The sequence below is a fragment of the Castor canadensis genome, chromosome 6, assembly GCF_047511655.1.
Source record: "Castor canadensis chromosome 6, mCasCan1.hap1v2, whole genome shotgun sequence".
Classification (NCBI taxonomy): domain Eukaryota; kingdom Metazoa; phylum Chordata; class Mammalia; order Rodentia; family Castoridae; genus Castor; species Castor canadensis.
The window spans coordinates 76,808,823-76,835,554 of record NC_133391.1 but is presented as its reverse complement, the minus strand read 5'-3'; the positions used below and the strand labels follow the sequence as shown (position 1 = coordinate 76,835,554).

The following is a 26,732-nucleotide window of genomic DNA, read 5'->3' as shown; positions in this document are numbered from 1 at the left end:
TTTAAAAATTTTCATGGTGTCAAATGAATAAACTGTTTCTTTATACACTGTGCCTTTTATAGCTTGAAATCCTTCCTCGGCTGGAGGCACGACTCAAGCAGCAGAGCGCCTGCCTAGCAAATGTGAAGCCTGTGTTTAAAAAAAAAAAGAAAGAAAGAAAGAAAGGAAGGAAAGAAAATCCTTCCCTACCACAATATTTACATATTCACCTTCTGAAGGTAATGGATCACTGATCTTCCACATTTACAATTTTCACTCATTTAGAATTACTCTTGTGTCTGGTGTGAGTGGGAATTGAGTTTTTATTTTTCCATGGATGACTGGCTGTCCTGGCCCCCACATTTTGAACAATTTCAACTTTATTATGTGTCGTTAACAACGGCTATGCAGTAACGTTGGTCTATCTGGAAACAGGGATGAAGGAAATGGACTTGTTCAATTCCAAAGGGCCCAAGTGCTGGGATTATAGGGGTGCACCACCACCCCTAGCAGGAATCTGTGTTTTCAACAAATATACCTGGTGAGTTTGATGCAAGTGCCCTCTGGATTGCACTGAGAAACCCTGTCCATAATAATAGGATGTAAAGTCCCTTTTCCATACTTTATATCTTCTAGGGGACACAGCCTAAAATATACACACACTGTCTTTCACTTACATGTGTTTTTGCCTTTATATATTAACGCATTCCTTTAATATAAATGGAAAGAATCCCCACCATCGATCTTCTGTGGTTGTTGTGGACACCTTAATTCACCTATGGGAGCCACCTAATATTTGTTAGGTGGGTAAAAATGAAGTCCAGACACCCGAGAGACTGTAGTGCATACCAGTTTTCCGCTCAGTTTGCATAGTTAACCATATTAGCACCTCTGTGCAATTTTGCTACTTCGTACAAAATCTATGCTATTCACCCTGACTGGAGACCTGAAAGGAATCTTACAATTTGGAAGACAATGTAAATAATAGTAGTTTACCCATGAGCACAGCCCTGGGAGGTGTTTTCCCTGGCTGCAGTCAGCAGGCACTTCCCAGGGGAGGCTGGGAGGCCCTTGATCTAAGCCCTTTCTTGCCATACCTAGACTCCTTGGCACCGAGGGGCCGGCAGCCTTTTATGTTTTAGAAGCAGGAAGAGTGAGTTTTTCATACTTGCATGTGTGTGTGTGGAGGGTGGTGTGGGTGAGGTGCTGGTCCTCACAGAGGCTTATCTGCTCATTTCCAAGACTAAAGAGGTGTAAAAGGAACGTTGCTCAGTCTTCCTGGGACAGGGAGGAGAACTCCACGGAAACTCAAAGCCTTACCTGCACTGCTTATTTCTTAGCTTGTGAAAGAGGCCGTTTCCCCTTACACTATTCACAACGAATATGGTGGTGCTCTGGCCCTCAGGACAGCATACCAAATCTGTGCAAATCATTAGGAAATCTCTGTTCTTCTTGTTGCTTTATCTTCGGGCAAATTCCAGACCCCAAAATGGGAACAATGGGAAGTCTGGTCTTTGCATAACTGCTTCTCCATATAATTTCTAGAAAATATACGTTATCATTCTCAGAGCATTTTCTTTTGACTTTAGATCAGATCAGAATCTGATCTTTCCCTTTACTTTTTTTGGGTGCTGGAGGTGGAGCTCAGGGCCTCGCATAGGCCAGGCGAGTGCTCTACCACTGAGCTACACCCCAGCACTCACTGAGCTTTTCCACTGATAGGAAATTTGTCCTATCTTTTCATAGCTTTCAGAGAAAAATTAAATTTCTAATTTTTGTCTTTGCTTAGAGTCCTAGCAGCTGACATAAGGAAGGTGGAGGGGCAAAGAATGACTTATGTGTACAGATAAAAGCAGTTGTTGGGAAACCAGCAGAAAATCCCCAGAAAGAGTCACCTTTCTAACAGCTGTGCTACTCTCTGTCTTATCTCTCTGGTCTCTCTTGGGAAATGCTGGGCTGTGTGTTTGCCTGGTATTGAAAACACTGAGTCCAGCTCTCTGGCCTCAGATAAAATAGAGTCGGTCAGTATTAACCTCCTGGACTTTGCACGGACACCTGCTTATGCAATTTAGTGATCCCTGGTGGCCGGAAACCCTGAAGGTGTGGACTCTCTTCACATCAGTGACAGATACTGAGGCCAGCTTGGGTCACCTGTGCTCACAGTTTCCGATGCTGAGGTGGATCTTAAAGTGGCTGCAGCATGTTTTACCTACAATTAGATGTACAGGGCAATCCTTGAGTTTGAGAATGGAAAGCCAGATGTATTCATGATGTCAGTGAAGCCCAAAAGACACACAAATATTTGGCTACGATCTGTATTTATTATGTGTATTGGCTGTGATTTGTGTTTATTATCTTTTTTTGGCGGGGAGAGTGCTAGGGATCCCGCCCAGGGCTTTGAGCATGCTAGGCAAGTGCTCTACCACAAGCTACACCCCCAGCCGTCATATTATTTTATTTACTTATTTTTGTGTTTCTGGGGCTTAAACTCAGGGCCTACACCTTGAGCCACTCCACCAGCCCAATTTTTTGTGATAGGGTTTTTTTTGAGATAGGCTCCTGTGAACTATTTGCCTGGGCTGGCTTTGAACCATGATCCTCCTGATCTCTGCCTCCTGGGTAACTAGGATTACAGGTGTGAGCCAGCAGTGCCCAGCCTGTCTTTAAAATAGATGCAGCCTTAGGAAGAAGCAAAACTGACTTGAATCTAAGTATGAGTGATGCCAACTTCTGTATTCTTATTACTAAATAGTATTATATTAAAGGAAAGTGCTGTATAATTAATTGTTAAAAGGATCCACTGATCATCGCCTGGAGAAAATACCTCATTCTATGAGACTCTTGCTATATCTATATAAAGGGTTAAATTTTGACACTGGATGTTAAATGTAGACTCATTGAAATCAATGATCACAAGGTGCATGTTTATAGTCAGATAACGATAGAATTTTGTTCCCATTGATAACTGCATAGTTAACCAGTCCTTATCTGTATCAGAGATAGTAAAAATATCCTCCCCTCCTCTGTAGGGACATCAGAGGAAGAAAAGAGGAGCCAAGAATCAGCAGGCTCCAGTGGATCCAGCTGTGTGCACAGGACAGCTTTCCTGACTCGTGTGCCTCCCTCAGCCAACACCTCATTTCTTTCCCCATTTGCAGTATGTTTTTAAGGTTTGATCACCACTGTGAATCCCCCCACCCCAATTAGCTTCCCTTCAACCCACTCTGGGTGGCCTCAGACCCTCCCTCTCGGACGCCCCACACTGCCCATCTGTGGGCTCTTCTCTATTTTCCTCAAACTCATAGCAGCACTCAGTCATCATTTCTTTTTGAAGTATTTTTTTGCTCTATAATTTTTCTTCCTTGCTTACTGGATGTCTCTTGGCCTTTTCTTTTGCTGGCCCTCTTTCCTCTGTTCAACCTCTGAATTGTGGCAAATCCAAGAGTTTGTTTCTGATACCACCTTTCTTTTTTGTCTTCCCTTTTCTCATCTAAGTGGTTTTTTTTTTTGGTTTTTTTTTTTTTTCTGCTTTAGTTACTTTCCAGGTAGAGTCTCACTTTTTACCCCAAACAGCCTGGGGTAAAAAAGTCTTCCTACCTATGCCTTTTGTATAGCTGGGACTATAGGTGTAAACCTCCACACCAGGCTTATTGATTGATATGGAGTCACACTAACATTTTTGCCTGGGCTAGGCTTGAACTGCAATCTTCTGGACTTCAACCTCCAGAGTAGTTGGGATTACAGGCATGAGCCAGTTTGGTTGGCTTCAACTAAACAATCCATTAGCAAATCCTGTTGTCTTTATGTTCACACTTGAATCTGTGTTCCTTGCCCACTTCCCTCCATTTTGTCTACCCTTACCCCTGTACAAGCCTGGGCCATCATAGTTGGTTTCCTCACAACATTGATTCCTGGTAAAATTTGTTCCCCTACTTAGCACCCAAAATAATCTCTTTTCAAAGCACATCAGTTCTCATCATTCCTCCTCTTAAAAATTGCTAATGGACCATTTCCAATAAAGTCACACCAAATCCCTGACACCAACCTTCACCCAGGTAACAACTGTAAACACTGGGGAAAGAAGAGGTGAATAGCTGTCTAGAAGGACTGGGCAAGGGGAGACACACTTGGGAATGTGCTGACATTTGAAAAATGGGACTGAGCAAGCAGGGGGTTTCAAAGCTCCTCAGGATAACTCTGTCCCAAATTAAGGCTGAGATCCATGCAGCCCAGAGCGAGGTTTCCAGGCTCAGCAGAGCTATCAGCAGCGGGCAACAAGGGAGTAGCACATGGAATTTATAGGCAGTTAAATCAAACTGCTAAAATAATACGATAATAATAAACACTGCCTGGAGAAACGTTAGAGTCCAAGGCTGTGCATTTCACTCTCACTCTCCAGGGCGCACGTCCAACTTACTAAATGGCATAAAGAAGTAGAGAGAAAGGACTAGAAAAGATAGCTAAAGGAATCGTGGCTCATACTTAGCAAAGGTCATCCATTTAATGATTGATGATGTCTGGCCATTCCCAAGTAGAGTAAGGACAAAGAAAACTATAAGCCCAGGCACTCTTTGGTACATGACTCATGTGTTGGATTTATTAGACAAGGATTCAGAAGCAAAGTTAGGACGATGGTCAAGAATGTAAAGGAAAACAAACTCACAATGAATGAACGCATGGAACCCTCAGCAGAGAAAGAGAAACTATCAAAAGAACCAAGTGAACAGTCTGGAAATAAAAAATGCAGTCCCTGAAAAACTCACTGGATGAATGTAACAGAAAATTAGAGGCATCTGAAGAAAGATTCCAAAAACTTGAGCTTGATCTATATAAATCATCTAAGCTGAGGAATAGAGGAAAACAATTTTTTAAAAATGAGCTGAGTTTCATAGACCTGTGAACAATTAAAAGGTCTAGTATATGTTTTACTGAGGCTCCTGAAATAGATGAAAGAGAAAAAGACTTAAAAGTTATCTAAAGGAATATGTAGTAAAAAGTGATATACTTTGTAATTTATGAAACCCAGTAAGTAAGTAAATAAACAAACAAACAGTAACTGAAACATGGTCAGTGCTCAGTAGGAATTAAGGATGAATTAAGAGTGAATCTGTGGGCTGGGGGTGTGCCTCAGTGGTGGGGCACTTGCTAGCATGTGTGAGGCCGTGGGTTCAACCCAGAACACAAAAATAAGTAAAAATTCAGAACAGTGAACAGGAGTTCTGCACCATCTATTGTGAGCCCATCTAGATGTGGATGAGAATGATAGCGTCATCACCAATGGTAAAACGACGTTCTGCTGGTGTCATTGTGACTCACGCACATCATGTATTTTATCTTCTTTAATCCTCACCATTGCCTGTGCCATGGCTACTTCTGCTGTCCCCATTTCACAGAGGGAAAGACAGAGATACTAAGAAGTTAGGAATTGTCACTAATGCTACTTGGCTTGTAAGGGGTGGGTCAGGATTCCAGCTCAGCTTTTCTGATTCCTTATCTGAGTAGCCAATAGTAAATTCATGTGGGAGAGAGGAAGCTTGGTGTTGTGTGGATGTATAGATGTGTCCCACTTAACTGCGGGGATGCCTTCTGAGAAATGCACTGATGTGTGATTTCAGAGTGCACTTACACAATCCTAGATGACCTACTGCACACCTGGGCAGTGTGCTAGCCTATGTTCCTAGGCTACAAATCTCTACTGCATGTACTGTGCAATTATAACACAGTAGTATTAGCTAAACATACCTCATCGTAGAAAAGGGTACAGTGAAAATGTTGCATAAAAGATAAAAATGGTCTCCCTGTGCAGGGTTCTTACCATGACAGGAGCATGCAGGACCAGAAGTTGCCCTGGTTGAGTCAGTGAGTAAGCCTGGAGTAGATATGGAGGCTGAATTTTTTTCCTTAGTAATGAATTAAGCTTAGGTAACTTTTCATTTTTATTGTTGCGCTGCAGGTGCATTGGTGTCTTTCTTCTGTGGCCTGGTAGCCAGTCAGAGGGGACACAAGATCTGGAGGGCAAGGCAAGCTCCCTCACTGCCCTACCACAGCTGCCCAGCCTTCCTCTGCCTTAGGAGACAGTTGCCCTCATGTCCAGAGGAAAAAGAGGCCAAGAGCTGTGAGCTGTAAAATGTAAGTCTTATCATTCATCCCTCTCAGAGATTTCCAAGAAAGTAAATGTAAGCCAGTCCCTCCCCAGGTACTTCATGTTTTTTAAATTTATTTTATTAGCATGTAATAGTTGTTCAGCGTGATACCTTGTGATAGTTACATATATACTTACAGTTTATCTTGGTTAGATTTACCCCTCCATCATCCCTCTCCCTGCTTCTTAGAACAATTTTGACAGGTTTCACTCTTCTATTTTCATATACGAATACAAAATACAGCCACCATATTCACCCTCATTCCCCTTTTCTTTGTGCCTACCCCCCTCCTACTGCCCCCACCCCCGGAAAAGACCCATTTTTCCCTCTGCCCTTCATTTTTAAAAAAATGTATATTGATAGTCCAAGGGGGTTTCACCTTGGTTCTTCAGGTCTGTATAAATATCATGCTTTAATCAAATGAACGTGCCCCCCCCCCATTACTTACTCTTTCTCTATCACCAAGTTCTCCTAATTTTCAACATCTTATGGTGCAGTGCATTATATTACATTCATATACGGATGGGTTGTTTCGATGCTTTTCATTCTCTAACATTTTCTTTCCCTCTCTCAACTCCCATTGTCCCCTGAGACAGACTCACTAATACAGTCTTGTTCTCTCTTTTACTATATATGTATGTATGTATGTGTGTATGTGTGTGTATGTGTGTGTGTGTATATGATCACATATGTTTCTCTATATACATTTAACTTATAGATCTAGCTTCCACATATGTGGGAAAATACGTGACCTTTGGTTTTTTGAGCCTGGCTCACTTTGCTTAACATGATGTTTATCAGTTCCATCCACTTACCTGCAAACAACATAATTTCTTTCTCTTTATGGCTGAATAAAACTTGACTGTGTGTAAATACCACATTTTCTTAATCCAGTCCTCGGTTGTGGGGCATCTGTACTGTTTCCAAAGCTTGGCTATTGCGAATAGTGCTGCAGTAAACATGGGCGTGCAAATGGCTGTATTGTATCCTGGAACACATTCCTTCAGGTATATGTCCAGGGATGGTATCACTGGATTATATGGCAGTTCTATTTTTAGTATTTTTGAGGGACCTTCATAATGTCTTCCAGACAGTTGCACTCATTTACATTCCACCAACACTGGATAAGTGTTCCTTTTTCCCCCGCATCCTTGCCAGCAGTTGGTGATGTTTGTGTTAATGGTAGCATTTTGACTGTGGTGAGGTGGAATCTCAATGTGGTCTGGATTTGCATTTCCTTTATGGCCAAGGATGGTGAGCATTTCTTCATGTGTTTATTGGCCATTTGGACTTCTTTTAAGAATTATCTGTTCTGTTGCCCATTTATTCAGTGGGTTGGTGATTCTTTGAGAGTTTAGTTTTTTGAGCTCCCTGTATATTCTGGTTATTAATCCCTTGTCATATGTATAACTGGCAAAGATTTTCTCCCATTCTGTAGACTGTCCCTTTGCTGGGCAGAAGCTTTTTAGTTTCATGCAGTCCCATTTGTCAATACTTTCTTTTAATTGCTGAGTTATTGGAGTTCCATTCATAAAGTTATTACCTATGATTGTGTGGTCCAGTGTGATCCCTCTTTTTTCCTGGGTTATTTTCACTCTTTCAGATCTTACATGAAGACCTTTAATCCACTTTGAATTGATGCTGTACAAGGTGAGAAATTAGGATTTAGTTTCAGTCTTCTGCAAGTGGAAATCCAGTTTTCCCCACACCATTTGTTGACGAGGCTATCTTTTTCTCCAATGAATACTTTAGGTTCCTTTGTCAAAAATCAGACTGCTGTAGTTGCGTGGGTTTCTGTCTGTTTTCTGTTCTGTTCCATTGGTCTTCATATCTGTTTTTGTGTAGTACCATCCTGTTTTTCATAACTATGGCTCTGTATTAGAGTTTGAAATCAGGTATTGTGACACCTCCAGCATTGCTCTTTTTGCTCAGGATTGCTTTGGCTAATCGAGGTCTTTTGTGCTTCCATATGTAGTTTAAGATTGGCTTTTCTATCTTAGTGAAAAATGTCATTGGAATTTTGATAGGAATTGCATTGAACATACAGATTTTTTTGGTAGTATGGCCATTTTCACAATTTTGATTCTGCAGATCCATGAACATGGGACATTCTTCCATCTTCTGATGCCTTCATTGATTTCTTTCTTTAGTGACATAATTTTCATTGTATAGGTCAGTCACCTTTGTTAAATTTGTTACTAGATATTTTAATCTTTCGAAGGTATTGTGAATGGTATTGTTTTCTCCCCTACAGGTACTTCAAATTTTATTAATTTACAGCAAAAATGTTGCTATCAGATACACAGGAATACTCATATTAGCCTTCCCATGTATTCTCTCCCTGAAAGACAGGAGCACAAGGCTGAGTGATAACCTAAACATTTTCCGGTGGGTGAGCAGGGGTATATGTGAGTCAGGGACCTTAAATGGCTAGGGTACAGAGGTTGGAGGCTGGGGATCCAGGGCTGCTCTGGGGAATATCCTCCAGGCCTAGTTCCTGAAAGACCCTGACTTAGAAAAACACTTAGCGGACTGTTAAAAATGAAAAGAATTCATTTAACTTCACTAATTTTTGTTTTTAACAAAATTAATCTATGCTCATTGTTGAACAATTAGAAAGATAAGGAATATTAGTTAATAGAAGTACACCCATAATTCTTTCTTTCAGAGTACGCCACTGCTAACACCTGTGTTTCCTTTCCAGTCTTTTTCTATGCAAATCTGTTTCTCTGCCATGCCCTTCCTTACTTTCTCAGTTGCCCCCAAAATTAGCCATTATGCAGAATCTCTCTAGAGAAGCATCCTGTTGGTTCCTTTAGTGACAGCCATCTTCCCTTTCAATCTACCCAGCCATAAAGATGGAAGAAGAGACCTCTTGAACTAAAACTGTTTCACGCTCACTTCCTGCTTTTCTGAATTATTTCTTTTTCGAAGCCATCTTACTATAAACAAACAAAAAACAGAGACAGAACAAATACAGTATATAGGTTAATGAATCATTCCAACAAAGTCAGCATCCAGGTCAATGAACAAAATGAGGCGCCACTGTGCTCTGTGCACTCACATACCCTATGGCCCCGCAAAGACCCCCACCCGACTTTATACTGATTATGTTCTCATATTTTTAAAAATGGGCTTATCACTTATGTGTGTATCCCAAATACTGTAGCTTAGCCTTTCCCATTTTGAAAATAATATTTTAAGACTCTACAGATTTCCTGCCATTCTTTTCTTTTCCTTAACAGTTCGTCTGTTGAGAAACTAGGTGCTTGAACCCACTGACAGATTTGGTTGAGTGCAGTCTCGTGGTGCACTGCAGCTTGGTCACCTGTCCCTGGTTTCCTGCAACTGAGTCAGAGGCCTGGTCAGACTTATGCCTGAATCCTTGGCAGGAGTGGAAGCTGTACTGTACTCCTTCATCAGGAGGCAGGCCATGTCTGCTTGTCTTTTTCTCTGTCATGTTAGTAGCTATTGATGCACACAGCTTAGATTTTTATTTATTGATGGTTCTAGATTGGCACTATTCTCATGTCTTCCATTTTTTCATTTATTCACTAGAATTTTTTATCATAAAAAAGGGCTTTCCCTCATTTATTTGCTTCCATAATGGCATGATTCATATAAGAGAGGGAGAATAATTTGTTTAAAAAGGAAAAGACTAGATAAATGTTTTCCTCTTTTTTTGTCAAGTTTAAAAAACAATGTGTCAGTTTCCTGTCCTCACCAAAATGTAGCTTCTAAAAAAATAGGAACTTGGAGAAATAAGTCTTCCTTACAAAGGCAAGCCCCGTTGGTCACCGAGCCTTCAATGCCAAGGACTCCAGAGTCACGTGATGTCACTTCCATCATATATGCCGTTGTTGAAAGCGAGGCAAAGGCCAGTTCTGATAATAATGGGTGGAGAGATAGATTCCACGGCTGGCTCATTGCTCAAGTGGTAGTGCACCTGCCTAGCAAGCATCAGGCCCTGAGTCCAAACCCCAGTACTACAACCAAAATAAAAGAAGAAAGGTAGATTCCAGTTCTTGATGGGAGGAACTGCAAAGGAGTTGTTACCATATTTAATCCATAATGCCTACTTTTGCCATAAATGTCTTCCATGCTTTTTGGGTTTTGTTGTCTGTTTTTTATGTGGGGATTCAGGGAAATTCAAAGAGCATGCCGCTACCGCTATTTTGTCAGAATCCTCCTTCTGAATCATTTCTTTGTTTTATTATTTTGTTTTGGTTTGATTTTTAGTTTTTTGACAGAGTCTTACTACATAGCTCAGGCTGGCCTCAAACTCACGGTCCTCCTGCTTCAGCCTCTGGAGTACTGGGTCTACACTGCCATGCCTGGCTCCTCTGAATGACTTCTTAATGACTTAGTATTTTCAGAACCAGCTTCATACAGAAAGAAGTGTCTAGCAGGTGAGGTGCTCTGACTTCTGCTGCTGTGTGTTCTTGAATCTTTACAAGGCCGCAGGATTTGACTCCTCACTGATGCCCTGTCCATTTCCATCAACTCCTGTCTTTTCACTCCTGCCTACCTCATCCCTCCAAATGACATGTCTGCAGCAACTCTCTGAAGGCCTTTTTATCTCTAGACAACCAAGTCCCCAGATGCAGTCTGCTCTTGCCCCTTCTTCCACACCAGCTGTATAAGCAACTCATTTTCCACGCAGAGCCAAACTCTGAATCCCAAGTCAGACTCCAGGACATACCCAGACATTTAGGGAAACTCTCCCCACCCAAGACTGTACAGCTGTTTCCAGATAGTTTCCCTGAGAGCTTCATGTATGCTTAAACCTTTAATCCTTCTAGAATTTGTCTTGGTATGTTACAAGAATCGAGAATCTAGGGCTGAGGATGTACAGCTCTGTGAGGTTGTAGCACTTGCCTAGCAGGTGTGAGGCCCTGGGTTCCCTCCCTAGCTCAGCAAAAAAGAAAAAAGTAAGAATCTAAGTTTTTCTGTAAATAATTTGACAGATATAATTAAATAAGTTGTCCTTCTATCACCATCACCAATTTGAAATAACATTCTCTTTCATTTATTAAATTCTTACATATGCATACACACAGTCTGTCTTGGGTTTTGTCCCTGTTCTTTTCATCTGCTTGGCAGTTCCCATATGGCAATAAAACATCATACTGTCTTCATTAGTTACAACTGTTTAATATGTGTCAGTAGCCAATCCTAGTGTTATCATTTATTTCCCTCCCAGGAGTGTCTGGTCTCTCTTGATTTGGCCGCTCCCTCTCTGTTGGCTTCCTCCCCTCCACCTATAAACATGTTTGTGCCTCACATATTACAGCAAACCAGCAGAAGTCTCTTGAGCCCTTTCATTTCCTCCAGCTGCCATACTGCCTTTCCTAAGATGACCTTTGTGGAAGGGTAAAGTTCAGGGAGCTCCCCTTGGTCACTGGTGACGTCCTAATCGCTAAGTTCAGGGAACATTTCATTCTTTTCTTTCTTGTCTTCTGTGCTGAATTAGACTCTGTTGATGACTTTGCTTTTCTTGAAACCTGTGACCTTTTTCCACAGGCTCTCTCAGGTGCCTATTCCTTCTCAGTCTTTTTCTCTGGCCTCTGTTCCTAGAATCTTCCTTAATAGTCAGGAGTCCCTGACTATTACAGTAGCCCCTGGAGTTCCAGGCCCTACTCTCTTCACACTCACTCTCTGATTTCATCTCTCCCCATGGCTTCCAATGGAAGGATTATTCTATGTTCCCAGCCTGTTTCCTTACACATTTGCAGTTGTCTACTGGATGGCACCAGCAGGATGTCAAGTTCAGAGCATTTCATTTTTCCCTATGCAACTGCTCATATATATCTCAGTTTGTTGCCCTTCCATCCCTCTGGTCTCCTGAACCAGAAACCTGAGCCTCACGTTCAGCAACTGCCTCCCTCTTTCTTTCTTCCCACCTCAAGAGTAGAAGGAAGCTTGCTTTGCAGTGAGACAAGCTTGGATTCCAGTCCTGCTTCTGCTTCCCACTCATCACGGGCCTTGACGGAGCTCCTCCACCTTTGAGAGCCTGTGTTTCTACTCGCTGAAATTGCTGTGACAGTGGTACCCACCTCAAAGGGATAAGTGAGATAGTGTGTATGTAACCCAGCCCGGACTCCTCAGTGGGGCTTGTCAAAGCTAGTATCCTCCTTAACTGGTGCTTTGTAAATGTCCAAATTAGGGTCTTCCTCTTCGTTCTCTGCTGATCTTTCCATTCTGGTCCCTTCCTCTCTTGTCTAGCTTGTCCCAACAGCTTCCCACTATCCCCCTGCCTCAGGTCTCATCCTTCTTCAGTCTATCTGCCACACTTGGGTTGGTTCTCTCATTTTCCCATCTCCTCCGTATGTCCAGCTCCTTGTGTGACCCTCCCGCACCCCCTCAGTGGATAAAGTGCATCTCCCTTAACATGGCTCCTGGCTTCAAGGATATCCAGACCTCACCAACTTTCCCCTTCCTCTGTGCACCTGTCCTGTGAACTGCACGTTCCAACTCTGTCCTTGGAACTTGTTGCTCGTGTGACACGCCATGGTATTTCTCCTCATCCTTGCCTTTTTGCATGCTGGACTTCCTGTCCACTCTGATTCTTTCTCTCTCCTTCCATGCCTGTCCTAGACATGGAATGCCTAGTGAGGTCCTGCTGATGTCTCAAAGCCCAGCTGGGTGTCCCCTCCCTAGCCTCAGTGGATGATGGCTTGCCCTTTCAGTTCCTGTTCACAGTGTACTCTGCATTATAACCTTATAGTCACAGTGTGTTTATTGATTTGCTCCCCATGCCTTCCTTCTCCCTATTCCCCACCCTCACCCCCAAATGACTGAGAGCCTCCTTAAAAGAGCAGTAGGTATTAGGAACGTGGGCTGCCAGAGCTACACCGGCTAGATCCAAATCGTGAGCTCACCATTTTATTCACTTGTGACACTGAGCAGTTTATTTTATTTATTTGAGCCTCAGTTTCCTCATTTATAAAACAAAGGCATTAATAGTACCACCCTTAGAAGGTTATTTTGAGTATTAAATGCTTAGCCTAGTTCTTGACATATAGTAAATGTTTATTAAATGTTTATGGTTGCTACCACCGTTATGTTTTTATTACGATCACTGTTATTAGAAGAAAGAATGTCTCACTCATTCCAAATCTCTAGGATAATTATGTGACGTGTCTACTATTATTCCCACAGTGCATTTTTATCCCCTCATATAGTTGAGCGAATAGAGGCCCTGAACAGAAACACCAGGTCCTCCAGCTCTCAGCTCTTAAGTGGTGGAGCAGGGCGTTGAGCCAGGGAGCCATGTTCCCCTCCTGCTTCCAGCAAAAGACTTTATGTATGGGCTGATGACCCATCGCTGGTGCCAGGTCACCACTGGCACTGTCCCTCCTCAGTTCTGAGTAATGCCAAACCCAAACAGACTCTCCCGAGAAAGTAAGATTGACTAGATTTGTAAAAGGCATTATGTGCACTTCTCTTAGTGATCTCTGAGATGCATGGGTTTGCAGGTGCTCTTTTATCTAGCTGAAATTAAAGGGTTGAATTTTTTTTTTTTCCACTGTTGAAACCCAGTATTGAACCACTGAAAATTCTCGATGTCTTTGTCCTTCTTTCCTTTAGTGTGCTGGGGACAGTTGTCTAAACCCTGAAGGGATAACTTGTCTCAACCCAGTTCTCAGGGACCCACAGCTATGCTGCTGCCTCAAGTTCAGGGTCACCGTAAAGTTATGGAAACCTTTGTAGAGGTTCTGTTCTCACTCCTTCACATGAATTCTCTCAGTTTTCCGGACAGAGTCAGCAGCTAATTTAGAGGAACAAATATTGAAAACAAAACAACCCTGCCTCCCACCTTGCCATAAACACAAGAACATAAATTCTGGTTGTGAAATCCAATGCTTTTTTGGCCTGCAGTTAAATTGTAAAGGGCTTTTAAGGGTTCCAGTTAGGATGTACAGAAATGCATGTGTGAAAATGCATGTAACTCAGAACACACACCATTAATGATGGCCCAAGGGAAGCACCCTGCCTTCCCAGCCAGACCTCTCCTGCTCCATGCTGGTTTGATGAACTTGGCAGGAGGCAGCAAGGAAAGGAGGCTGCTGCTTCAGTGTGAGATGACAGCTGAAGCCAGGAGGCCAGGAAGTGGGAGGAGAGGCCTGAGCAAGGCATAATTTCATTGTGAATTCCTGCCTCTTCTGAGCAGATTGTCCCCAAATTTGTCATTAAAAGTGCAATTTCCTCTATGCAAACTATCTTTCCAAGGACCCTAGGAAAAATGATGAGAACAGGAAGTGGGGTATCCAATTACTCAGGTTGGTAATGAACTTGATTCTGTATTCATTATTTATGAATACTGCATTCTGTTCTTTGTTTAGTAATAAAGTCAGCATTTCTTTGAATTCTCTCATTTGTGCATTTGTTCAACAGATATTTCGTAATTACCCACTATGCACAGATACTGTGTTGGCACGAGGCATGTTGGAAAAGCCCTGGCTTCTACCCTCGGGTGCTCCATTCCACCAGGGGAGGCCAGCATGAAGCATCTAATTACAAACGAAGTTGCATAATTGTCAGCTTGCTGCGTGCTCTGAAGAATCACAGGATGTGATGAGAGCAGGTAACAGGAGGGGCTGGCTGTGTGCACAGTGTCAGGGAAAGCAAGCCTGTTGATGGAACCTTTGAGCTGAAACTAAGGATGAACAGGAATTAACAACGGGAAAGAAGATGAGGGAGAACCAGACATGATGGGGCACACCTGTAATCACAGTACTTGGGAGGGTGGGAGTTTGGAACCATCCAGAGTGACATAGTGAGACCATGTTTCAAGAAAACAAAATGAGAGAGAGAGAAGGCTGGGGATGTAGCTCAGTGGAAGAACTGAGCTTATGCACAAGGCTCTGGGTTCAAGCCTCAACTCAAGAAAAAACAATATATATATATGTATGTACATATGCTAAGAATAAGAATGTGCTTAAAAAGATCAAAGTGGTTACTAAGCATGGATTCATCTTGTATCTCATCACCCTTGTATCAACTGCATGTGGTTTTCCTCGAATGGCCTCCCAGGTCACTTGGAGTTAAAAATGAGATTCCTGGGCCACATACCAGGTACTGTAGGGGCAGAAAGAACTAATGAGTTTTTGTTAATGAGGTGATTTTTGGAAAGTCCCTAGATAACCACAAAGTTGGGACCGGTTTTCCGGGGAACCGATGGCAACATGATTAGAGGGTCAGAACTTTTAGTTTCACCCGCCAGCTTTGGGGAAGTGACAGAGGCTGCAGGTTGAATTGATCGCCAGTGGCCACTAATTTAATTAATCATGCCTTTAATGAAGCCACCATTAATAACCGAAAGGGCTGGCTTTGGGCAGCTTTCAGGAACAGGAATTCACGTGGCATGGGGATGGTGCATCCCAACCCCACAGGCACAGAAGCTGCTGTACAGGCACTTCCCAACCTTGCTTGCTCTTCATCTGGCTGTGTCCCTCGCACGAATATTCATAATAAATGGGTCAACATAAGTAATGTATTTCTTGGAGTTCTGTTTGCTGCTTGAGTAAATTAATCAAGCCCAAGGAGGGTGTCTGTAGGAACCTCAGTTTATAGCTAGTCAGCCAGGAACACATAGGTCACAACCTGGGGCTGTGACTGACATCTTGAAATATAGGCAATCTGACTAGCTGAGCCCATAGCCTGCAGGATCCAATGCTACTTCCAGGAACTGTTGTCAAAATTGAACTGAATTAGAGCTGGTATACCCTGGAGAATTTTTTGGTATGTGGGACTCCCCCTCCCTCTCCCCACCCCGCCCCCCCCATACACACATCTTGTGTCAGAAGTGAAGTGTTGAGTGACTGTGCAAGAGTAGGAGAAGCACTTTGGACTTGGGTTTTTCCTTACCTAGAGTTACAAAGCAAAGCCGTGCTTGAAGACTAATGATGGGGACAGGATGAAAAGATAGATGAGCTAGCTCAGAGTGGACCCCATTTTCCAGAATGGGGGGGTATTTTCCATGTCAGAAGAAAAATGATAATGATGTTGGTTGGAGCACATTTGAGTTTAAAACTTTTTTTCTTTTTCTTTTTCTTTTGTTTCTGGCGGTGCTAGGATTTAAATGCAGGGCCTCACATTTGAGCTATACCCAGCCCTTTTTTGCTTTCGTTATTTTTCAGGTCTCATCTCATGTTTTTGCCTGAGGCTGACTTCAGATCATGTTCCTCCTACTTACAGCCTCCCACATAGCTGGGATAACAGGTTTGCATCACCACGCCTAGCTTATTGATTGAGATGGCGTCTTGAGAATTTTTTGCCTGGACTGCCCTGAAACCATAATCCTCCCAATCTCTGCCTCCCAAATAGCTAGGATTATAGATGTGAGCCACTGTGCCAGGCCTTAAAAAAAATCTTTTGAGTCAGTGATTAAACAGATGAGATGGGGCCAGGTGTGGTAGTTCACATCTATAATCCCAGCACTTGGGAGGCTGAGGTAGGAGAATCATGAGTTTAAAGCCAGCCTGGGCTACCTAGACAGACCTTGTCTCAAAAAAAAAAAAAAAAGTATATGTATATATACATACATGTGTGTATGTGTGTGTGAGACCTAGAGACATTATAGCCATCTTAGTTTGTGTAAGTACCCTATTATCTTTACACAGTGAGGAACTGCCCCCCAACATGCATTGCTCAGAATGTGTTGTTAAGAGTCACCTGACTATAGTGGATTCAGACAGTGATCGTTATTGGATACCCAAACCATCAGTTAGGGTCTAAGGGTGTAGTTCAGTGGTAGACTTTTTGCCTAGCATGTGTGAGACCCTGGGTTCAATCCTAGCACCACCAAAAAAAAAAAAGAGTAAAAATAAATAAATAAATAAATATTTATTAGCTGGGTCCTGGTGGCTCAAGCCTGTAATCCTGGCTATTCAGGAGGCAGAGATCAGGAGGATCACAGTTCGAAGCCAGCCTGGGCAAAGAGATCACAAGACCCTATCTCGAAAGACCTTTCACAAAAGAAAAAATAGGCTGGTGGAGTAGCTCAAGGTGAAGGTTTTGAGTTCAAGCCACAGAACCACACACACACAAAAAAAATTGGCTAAAGTATATTAGAAAATAAGGTATTCATACAAGGATTACGTGGATTAATATTACTTCTCTTATGATACACAGAGAACAGTGTGTGCCACTTTGCCCACCATGCAGTATGTCAGTCACTGCCAAAGAGGAAGTTTATTAACAAGGAGGCCAGATATGAGGAGATGAGAGACACAAGGCTCCAGTCTCTTCCCCAGGATGGGGTGTAAAGGTATTTATGGGCTAAAGAAACAGGATAAGTGGTAGCCTATGTGTGTATAATCAAACTTTGTGATTCTTCATAGGACACAGGTTCAGAAAATGGCAGCATTAGTGTGCTTTGAAGGCAGAAGGTCACCCAAATGAAGGGTTGGTGGTTTCAACTGGCTTGAGCTACCAAATTCCTGAAAGCAACTTAGGCAAACCTTGCCATCAATGACCGGAAAGTGAGAGTGTTATCTACAACACAGCTTGAGGAATATATTGCTTTTAGTTTTGTGGCCCCTAAAATTAGTGATAAAAGCAAGTGAAGCTAGAGGGCTTATTCAGCTGCTTCTTCAGTTCCATATGTCTTTCTAATGGGAAAGACATTTCCCATTAGACATTCTAGCCTCACTGTTTATGAGACAAGCCAAGGGGAGGTACACATCCTCACCTATGGAGTGTTACTGTCAGACTGTCTCACCTTCGTCAAATAATAGGAAACAGACAAGTTTATTAGGACATCTCCAAAACAATCAACTTATATTCTTCAAAAATTTTACTGTTGTAGGATTAGGGGCATGACTCAAATGGTAGCTCACCTCTCAAGCTCAAAGCCCAGAGCTCAAACCTTGCCAAAAAATTTGTTTTTATTGTTGTATGAGATAAAAAGAGAAGAATGTTGTAGGATCTCTATTAACATTCTAGAATTAATGTAGAATCTCAGTTAAATGGAACTAGTGACATGACAACTAAATGTAGTGTGTAGTCCTTGATTGGATCCTAGCTGAAAAAAAAAAACTATAAACAATGCAAATGTCTATCAGCTGATAAATTACTAAACAAGATGTGATATATCCACACAATGAAATGTTATTCACTCAAGGAATAAAGTAGAGATGCATGCTAAAACAGGGGACCCTAAAACACTAAGTGAAGGAAATCAGGCAAAAAGAACACTTGGATGAAGCGTCCAGAGCAGGTAACTCCAGAGAGCCAGAAAGTAGATTAGAAATTGTCGACTAGCAGTTGCAGATTGGAGGGGAGGGGGGACAGGACAGGGGACCGGGGTTGGGGTGTATGTGTGACATCTTGTCCCTCTGGAATTGTAAAAATGTTTTGGAATTAGTGATGATTTTTGTAATATCTTGTGAATACACAAGAATCAGGAATTATAGGGCAATTTTATGGTAGGTGAATTATATGTTAAAAAGAAAACACTATAAAGGATATTGATTGGAACCACTGGGGAAATTCGAATGAACTATCTCTTAGGTAATATTTTTTCAATGTTAAATGTCTTGGAAGTGATCATGATAGTTTGAAATTTTTAGAGATTATTTAAGGATGAAGTACTCAAGGATGAAATGTCATGATGTTTGTATTTTACTTCCAACTGAATCAGAAAAGGTGTATTGAAAGAAGGCAAGTGGGACAATTTTTTAGTAAGAGATTTTCTAGGTAATTCTAGATAATTTTTAGGGATTCATTTCATATATATATATATATATATATATATATATATATATATATATATATTACTTTTATTTATTTTTTTTGTAGCTTGAACTATTTCAAAATAAAAATACTGGAGTTAGGGGGTCACTTAATGAACGTCTGTTACACACCATGTGGGAGAGGCAAATTCTTACAGATTGAGACAAAGACATTAGAAATGTTGAGTGACTCCTTTCTGAAAGAATTCTCAGGGGAGAGGAAATTGCATGCTTTCCTTCAAAACCTTCTCTTGGGTCCCAACAGTACCAGTGAAGACAGGCAGGTTGTCTCGTCCTGGAAGGTCATTCTGTACTTGTGTTCTAAGGTACATCGACTGCTCTGATAGTCTGACTACATAACCTTGACTGAGGAGCTTAAAAATCTCCCAGAGACAGGTCAGAGTATGCCTAGCATAGAACTTTTTCTTAGTGTACATTAGGGCTGACTTCAGTCCCCAGCACCACAAAACGAACAAACCTCCCAGAAAACTAGTGCTAGCTTTATTAGTGAAATCAAAGGGTGATGAGATGTGAGTTGGTTAAGGGTGAAGGTCCAAGAAGACATGGATGAGCACGGGTGCCTTTAATGGAGAAGTCAAATGATCCAGATTTAAGCTCAAGACCTCGCTAAGAAGTTTGGGTAACAAACAGGAAGTGAGGCGAGGCAATGCCCTCGCCCCATTGCAGGCTGTGAATAGTAAAATGAATCCGTGGGAGCTTCTGTGTTTAGGTCCCAGCTGCTACTGGCTAGTGGGTAGAAAAAGAGCCATTTGTCCCCTGGTGCCCACCCACTCACATTACCCCTCTGACCCAAGGAATAATGGTTATTTGGCTGTTTGGTTGTCTTCTTCTTCTTCTTCATCTTCTTCTTCTTTTTTTTTTTTTTCTATAGGCCATTATTTTTCCCCAAATGTTAGAAGAAAGCCTTGTGAGTTGAACCAACTAGTGTTTACTTTCGGACAGAGATTTGGGGTCTCATTTTGGAGCAGGGGGGTGGGTATGGAAATAGCCGAGCAGCAGCAATGAGACGACATAAGGAAGGTTTTGTGAGGCTAACTGGGGAGGGTGGGGAAGATTGGATTTCTGGTTCACCCCTGACCACTGGTGCCTTCTGTTTTTAAAACAGACGTGCTTCATCCTTCCCAGAGCAGGGGCCAAAGATGGGAACTCAAAATGCAGAGTCCCAAACAGGGAAATTAAGCTGCAAGAGCTCAACGCCTGAAAAATATTGACTGTTTCTTTTTTTAAGCTAATATTCCAAATTTCTTATGAAAGTCAACTTAAGACATCCAGGACACAGGAAACAAGGCAAGAGGCCACAGCCAGCTGCCTCAGAGGACCCGGGACACTTTCTTAATAACATCCAGATGGTTCCACAGAAATTGTTAACATCTTGAAAAAAAAAAAAAAAAAAAACAGCAGCAGAAGAAATGAGATTCAAGTGGTTTAGGAAGGACAGCCTGGAGGAGAGTCTCCAGAGACTGAGAGCTGGCCTGAAATACAACCCACTGTGGTGAGATTACAGCTTCCTAAGGCCAGGCTGGAGGAGGGGGAGCTAACCGGGCTTCCTAGAGCCCTGGGTGAGCAAGAGCCCCTCTGCAGAACTGCCTTTTGGTCACATTAATCCAATCACTTGCCAGGGTTTGCAGTAACTTTTTATGTTTGTATTATTATTATTTTGTTGTTTTTATTTTAGAGAAGACATTTACTTCCTTATCTACTATCTTTGGTAGGCGCTGTAGACAAAAAGCTTTGGGTCTATAAGTTTTGTTTATAACAATATTTAACTGAAAAAGTATTACATATAGAGTATATTTATAATCACACATATGATATATATCTTTAAATACAGCAAAATGTAAATGTATTTTCTAATACATGAACATAAACCCACAGAATTTAAATTAGTGAATGTCTAATTAAATGTCTACAATAACTAACATCATGTTAACTCAAGCAGTTCTTAAGTTTCGTGTTCATTAAGAGCATTATTGCATTTGAAAAACAATCTGTAAATTAGACTTTCTCATTTCCAAAGGATTGCTTAAACATCAGTTCATTAGAACCAAATAAATTTGCAGGGGAATTTTTAAATCCTTCTGGGCTAGGGTGTAGTTCAGTGGTAGAGCACAGCATTGGGTTCCATTCCCAGCACCTCAAAAATAAATTAATAAAAGTTAAAACCCTTGCCTAATTTTGTTGGGAAAGGGGCATATATTTGACATAGGATGAGTGCTTTGTAATGTGTTTCCATCAATCAAGGAACAGTACAAAACCCTCAGAAGAGGAGGCTGAGGGTCTATGGAGACTTGACCTCAGTTCTGAATTTCTGAAGAGGCATGTTTTATCCTCCCAGTACCTTCTTACAAGGAAGAGGAAATGACTTGCTTGTGGAATGTAACTGTTTGCACACAAATCTCTTACTTGGACCCAAAGATGGGAAGAGGGAAGTAGGAGGCACAGACTCAGGGCTTGTTCAGCCTTCACAAGCCTGGGAGTATAGCATACTCCATGACACGCCTCTTACTAGGCCACTTCAAAGCCCCAGAGAGACATCTCCTGCCTCCCACCCTGTTACCCCCACCACCATAGAATCCGGCTCTTTTGTCTGACTGTGACAGCAGGAGATTAGAGCTAGGGAGGGCAAGTTGGTAGCCTTCCTTGTAGTTCCCACACTCTAAATCAGGAAGCATGCCGCAATAGAGAATGAACAGAAAGAATGTACACATCCTGGAATTTTGTGTCCAAAATGCCTGGGGTATTTGGTCTGAAAATCTATGTATTAAAAAAAAAAAACCCTAATGCAGGAACAAGAGTTCTATATAATAATAAGCAAACTTACCAAAGAAAGACCAAGTAAGAGAACCTGCCAGAACTGGTTATGGATTGTTAACCATGTGAACTCAGATGGAATCATCTCTTCCCTTCTGGAGAATATTGACATTTAGGCTTTGGCTTCTTGGGATTCCACTGGAGTCGTCTTTGGTGGAATGCAATGACTCCTTCCTTCCTCCCCAAACTGAAATCCAGGCTATTACAATTCCAAATGGACACAGAGTCCTGCCAAGTTTATAGGAAATTGGAATGACAGCGTGGGTTCCCACCACGAGGGATAGCAGAAGCTGACTGCTCAGAGAATAAGAAACATTTCCCTTGTGATTCCCAAGTGCATCTATTTTTACTTTAAGGGACTCTGTGTTTTCATTCAGTTTTGTGAACAGAGGAATCCATATGGAATTTTCACCAATTCTACTAAAATAAAAATATGCAGCTTCTAAGCCACAGAGATTCAAGGATAGGTTTGAAGATCTGCTAGTTTCTAATGGATGCCTTCTGGGCACGTGCAGAGGATGCTATCAATTGTTAAGTCCATATTTAAAGATACTGTCTTTTTTCTCTCTGTGCTAGGGATTGAACCCAGGACCTCCTGCATGCTAGGCAAACACTCTACCACTGAGCTACACTCCTAGCCCCAGATACTATTTTTGACAAGGTGTAGCACGTCATTTAGTAGAAATTGTAAAGTAGCTACTCTAAGATAAGCAGTGTATATTCATTTAATATATATAAAATACGTACGTATTTTGTCTGAAGTACAGGATTCCGGGGTTGAGGTAGAGTGGGGAAAGAGACTCCTAAGTCTCCATGGACAAAACAGGTATATTTTTATTGGTAACTTTCGGTACACTTTCATGAAAATGTTATTAACTTTGAAATTATCTTGTTCATTTGCTTGTTTTCTTATTTGTAGTTTTCCTCCCTGCTTCAGCTTCCACAGCTGCCCCTCCTCTGGGCACTGACCTCTCTTGATTCTGTACTTTAAGAGCTGGGATAGTTCCTGAGACATAGTAGATGTTCAACAAATGGTTTTCTCTCCTCCTTCATCCAACAAATTAAAAAATTCTCCTTTGTTTCTTTTCCCCTAGTGCTGGGGATCAAACCTAGGGTGATGTACTTGCCTAGAGTGCCCTCTAACACTGAACTACAATCCCCAGCCCTTAATTTTTGAGACAGGTCTTGCTATGTAGCCCAGGCTGGCCTTGAACTTCAGATCCTCCTGCCTCAGCCTCCTGGGTGCTGGGATTATAGGTGTGGAACAGCACGCCTGACTCTTTCCTTTTGTAAAAGGTTAGTTATGAGCTTGGTCCTGGTGACTCACACCTGTAATCCCAGCTACTTGGGAGACTGAGATCAGGAGGATCCAGGTTCAAGGTCAGCCAGGACAAATAGTTTGCAAGACCCCATCTCCAAAATAACCAGAGCAAAATGAACTAGAGGTGTGGCTCAAGTAGTTGAGCGCCTGCCTGATTTGCAAGTGTGAAGTCCTGAGTTCAAACTTCAGCCCCACCAAAAAAAAAAAAAAAAGGTTATTTAAAAAACATTGCACATACAGGTCACTGGGCCTTTTTGTTGTTGTGTTGCTGTTTGTTTTTGCCTTATTACTGCACATGAGCTGGGCAATGTGGAACATTATTGATTTAAAAAAAAATATTTGTCAGCTCTGAACCAGGCCCTGTTCTCAGGAGGAAAAATGCCGTCTCCATGGAACTTACATTCCAGTGGGGAGGAACAGACAATACAAAATAAATGCATATTCTGTCAAGTGGAGCTAAGCATTATGAATTAAAGTCAAGTCAGAGAAAGGGTACTCAGGAAAGGTTTCTGACAAGGGAACAACTTGAGGCAGTGAAAGAGTGGCCCTTGCAGAGCTGAGGAGAACAGCAGCCAGTGCTCAGGCATGTAGCAGAGAGGTGTGGGCTGTAAGAAGGGCAGTCATATTGGTGGGGCAAGTAAGGGAGGCTTGGAGACTTTGAGTTTGACTCCATGTAAAATAGGGAGGTCCCTTGGGGGTCCAGAGCTAAGGAGTGCTGTTAACTCAGGTTATAAATGGCTTTTTCTGGCTGCTGTGTAGCAAAGAGAATGGGGTGGCTGGGTTGGGGAAGTTGTGAGACCAGGTGGGATCCAGGACAAGTGGAGACCATAAGCTGGCCCAGTGGAAGTGACAAGAAATTGTCAGATTGTGGATTTGTTCTGAAGGCAGGGTCAACAGTTGGTGTTGGTGGTTTGGAAGTGGGAGTCTTTCACACTGAACATTTGCAGAATAATATCCTGGCCATTTAGTGAGATGGAGAAGAATAGGGGAGAAGCAGGCTTGGGGAGAAGGGAAGAGCGGTTGCATTGTGTCTGGAAGCTAACTTTGTTGGACCTGTAGGGAAGAGGCCACATGGGACATTGCATAGATGAGGATGAAGGGCTGACTTGCGACATTCACTGGCAGGATGACCACTGTGCCCAAGAGGATGGGGCCAGGTGCGGTCAGTGTCCTGCAGCACAGATGCTGAACCTAAAAGATCCCAAATCCTCAATTCTGAAGTAATTCTCCATAGTTACCAAGCAGGTCTGCCAGCGAGCTTTGAGATTCCATCTCTGAGGAATCTATAGAGGAGTTTCGTTTAGTCTGTTGCCTCCCTGCTAATGTCCCTTTCCTTTATCTCTGTGCCCTGTTCTATTTGTTAATTCAAGAACCATAAAGTCACTTGTTTTTAATGAGACAGAAGACAACAACATGGAGTCTTAGCTTCAGAGTTTAAACATTTGGCTTTTTATTACTAACTGGTGGGCCTGCAGGCAGGGAGACATAAAAGAACTCTCACTCTATTCCTTGTGAAGAGCCATCCCCATCTGGGAGGGCCTGGCAGTAAGTGCTAGGTGCCAGGGAGGTTTCAAGTTCCTTCTGTGCAGAGGCTTAATGAGACACCAGTTAGTGGCAGGTTGGAGAGCCTGTCATTGTCTGCTCTGGAATAGGGTCTAGGCCTTCCCTGACCTTAAGAATCTCTGCAGCTGCAGCCCCAAACCCTTTGTGACTGTTGGCCCTCCTATCCTTTGTCCCTAGGGACTCAGCATAATCAACCAGTGAATTCCTTTTTCCTTGAACCTAAATCTGAAACCTCACGGGCTTTTCCCATAGCATAAATAGCATCCTATTCCGGTGCATATTGTCTCATTCACAGGAAATAGTGTCTGAATTACATCACAGGCCGGTTCTACTGTATTCCATTGACGTTCGTTGTGGACCCATTGTGAGAATGACATGGCTCCTGTCCCCGAAATTTACTATGTCCTATCCACTATGTTCAAGATTCTAGAGCTGGTGGCAGAAGTGAGCACAACACAGATGAACGAAATTCCAGGCTGCCTCACCATCCCTTTAACATCACAGTTTAGCAGGACTTCTCTCCAAGTGCTTCCTTAAACTGATTGACACGTTCTTTCTTACTGCTGAGAAGATGGTAGTGGTTATGGACAGAATAAGCTCTTGAGAAAAGAAGGAGCTAGCTGAAGATCCTTGGGGAAGAAGGATCAGGGATACCACAAGGATTATACATTCCAGTCTTCTAGACCCTAGGCTCTAGGAAGGTGATTCTACCACAAAGGCAAAAAGGGACTTTGAATATTGTTAGATGCCTTGTGTAGGTACTGGGAGAAAGTCCAAGTTCAGGGCTCATTCAATGCCTGTGATCTCTATCTAACTAGCTAGCCTTACACTTGACAGTCCCCAGTCTTCTCAGAATCTTTGAAGAGCAGCCTTAGGACTTGCATCAGTAGTAGAGGTGGTGATGGAGTTTTGTATGTTACGCACAACATCTAGCAAGCTGCTGGAACAATGCCTAGCACTAAATGAGAATCTTTGTCTGGAGTCTGCACGTCTTTGTGTCCATCTGCTCTGCTGATGTTCTCATGATCCCTAGACACTATCAAAACTAGAGGAAGAGTTCTTTGTATCAAAGGAGGGCCCTGAGAGGGGCATTCTAGCCCCATTGGTGAAAGGATGGCATGGGAGCTCTAGCCCCAGCTTCATTTCAGGTGTCAGGCCTTGTCAGCCTTTCCTGGAGTGGCTGTCTTGGAAGTAGGTAGCACCCTCTCCTGGGCTAAATCCAAATGTTTTCTATTTGTCCTGAAGTCATCTAGGATAACAACCAACATTGCCCTTTCTTGGCAAGCCCTCCCCATCACTGCCCCCTACTGGCCCCTTCTATTTTTTATTTCAATATTGCCCTGGACCCTTTGCAAATACAAAGGTAGAAACATGGGATATTCTAAGTAAGAGTTGCTAGAAAGCAAGAACTTGTTTGAGTATTATGTGCAGAAACCGGGACAAGGTTTTCATTATATTAAAAAATATATAGATAGAGAGTATGAGGAATGAATAGACAAGTGTACATGAAATACCGTTTGATTTGAACAGTAAAAAACTAACACAGGTGCAAAGGGATTCTTTCTGCATATGGCAGAGTTTCTAGGGCTGTGAAGTGATGTCTGTTACCAAGCAGTCTCTTCATGAAATGGGCAGACCCTGGAAGGAGATGTCCAAAGGAGAAGGTGGGTCCTCACCCCTGAGAAGTCTCTAGAAAGAGACGTACTTGAAGGTTCCTTTATTGAACCAGTTAACATAAAACTGCACAATTTAAGCCTTTAGGAGTGTCCTTCCTCCTCCCTAATGTCTTCCATATTCTTCTCTTTTCTTCATCAGTCATTTGTTTTTCAGTGACATTTGCAGAAAATGAAGACATTTGAACGGTATTATCTCAACTTTACTGAGCATTCGGGGTTATTTTCGATTTCATCTAAACATTTCCTCTATTGGGTATATAAATATGCTTTATTTAACTCAGTCTGTACTAATGACCATAGGCATCGTTGTTTTATTTTATAAGTAAGGATTATGTCCATTTTTTTTGAGACAGGGTCTATGTAGCCCAGGCTGCCCTTGAACTTAGACTCCTCCTGCTTCAGCCACCCAAGTCCTGGTATTACAGGTGTCCATTTTGCTTGTTCAATTTTTAGTGCAACAATAAAAATTTTTTAAAGGCCA

The 26,732-nt window shown here is 42.2% G+C and overlaps 1 long non-coding RNA gene across 9 annotated transcripts in view; it reads left to right on the top strand.

The window, feature by feature from the left end:
- Nucleotides 1-20,717, top strand: part of LOC141424136 (uncharacterized) — a 179,684-nt gene extending 158,967 nt beyond the window's left edge. For 4 of the 9 annotated variants that reach the window (XR_012449030.1, XR_012449025.1, XR_012449033.1 and 1 more), the window contains 5 exons: nucleotides 63-218; nucleotides 415-520; nucleotides 3,009-3,149; nucleotides 5,933-6,108; nucleotides 14,520-16,257. This is a non-coding gene — a long non-coding RNA (uncharacterized lncRNA). The other 5 variants (XR_012449031.1, XR_012449027.1, XR_012449029.1 and 2 more) reach the window with 5 other exon arrangements.
- Nucleotides 20,718-26,732: the final 6,015 nt, after the last annotated feature.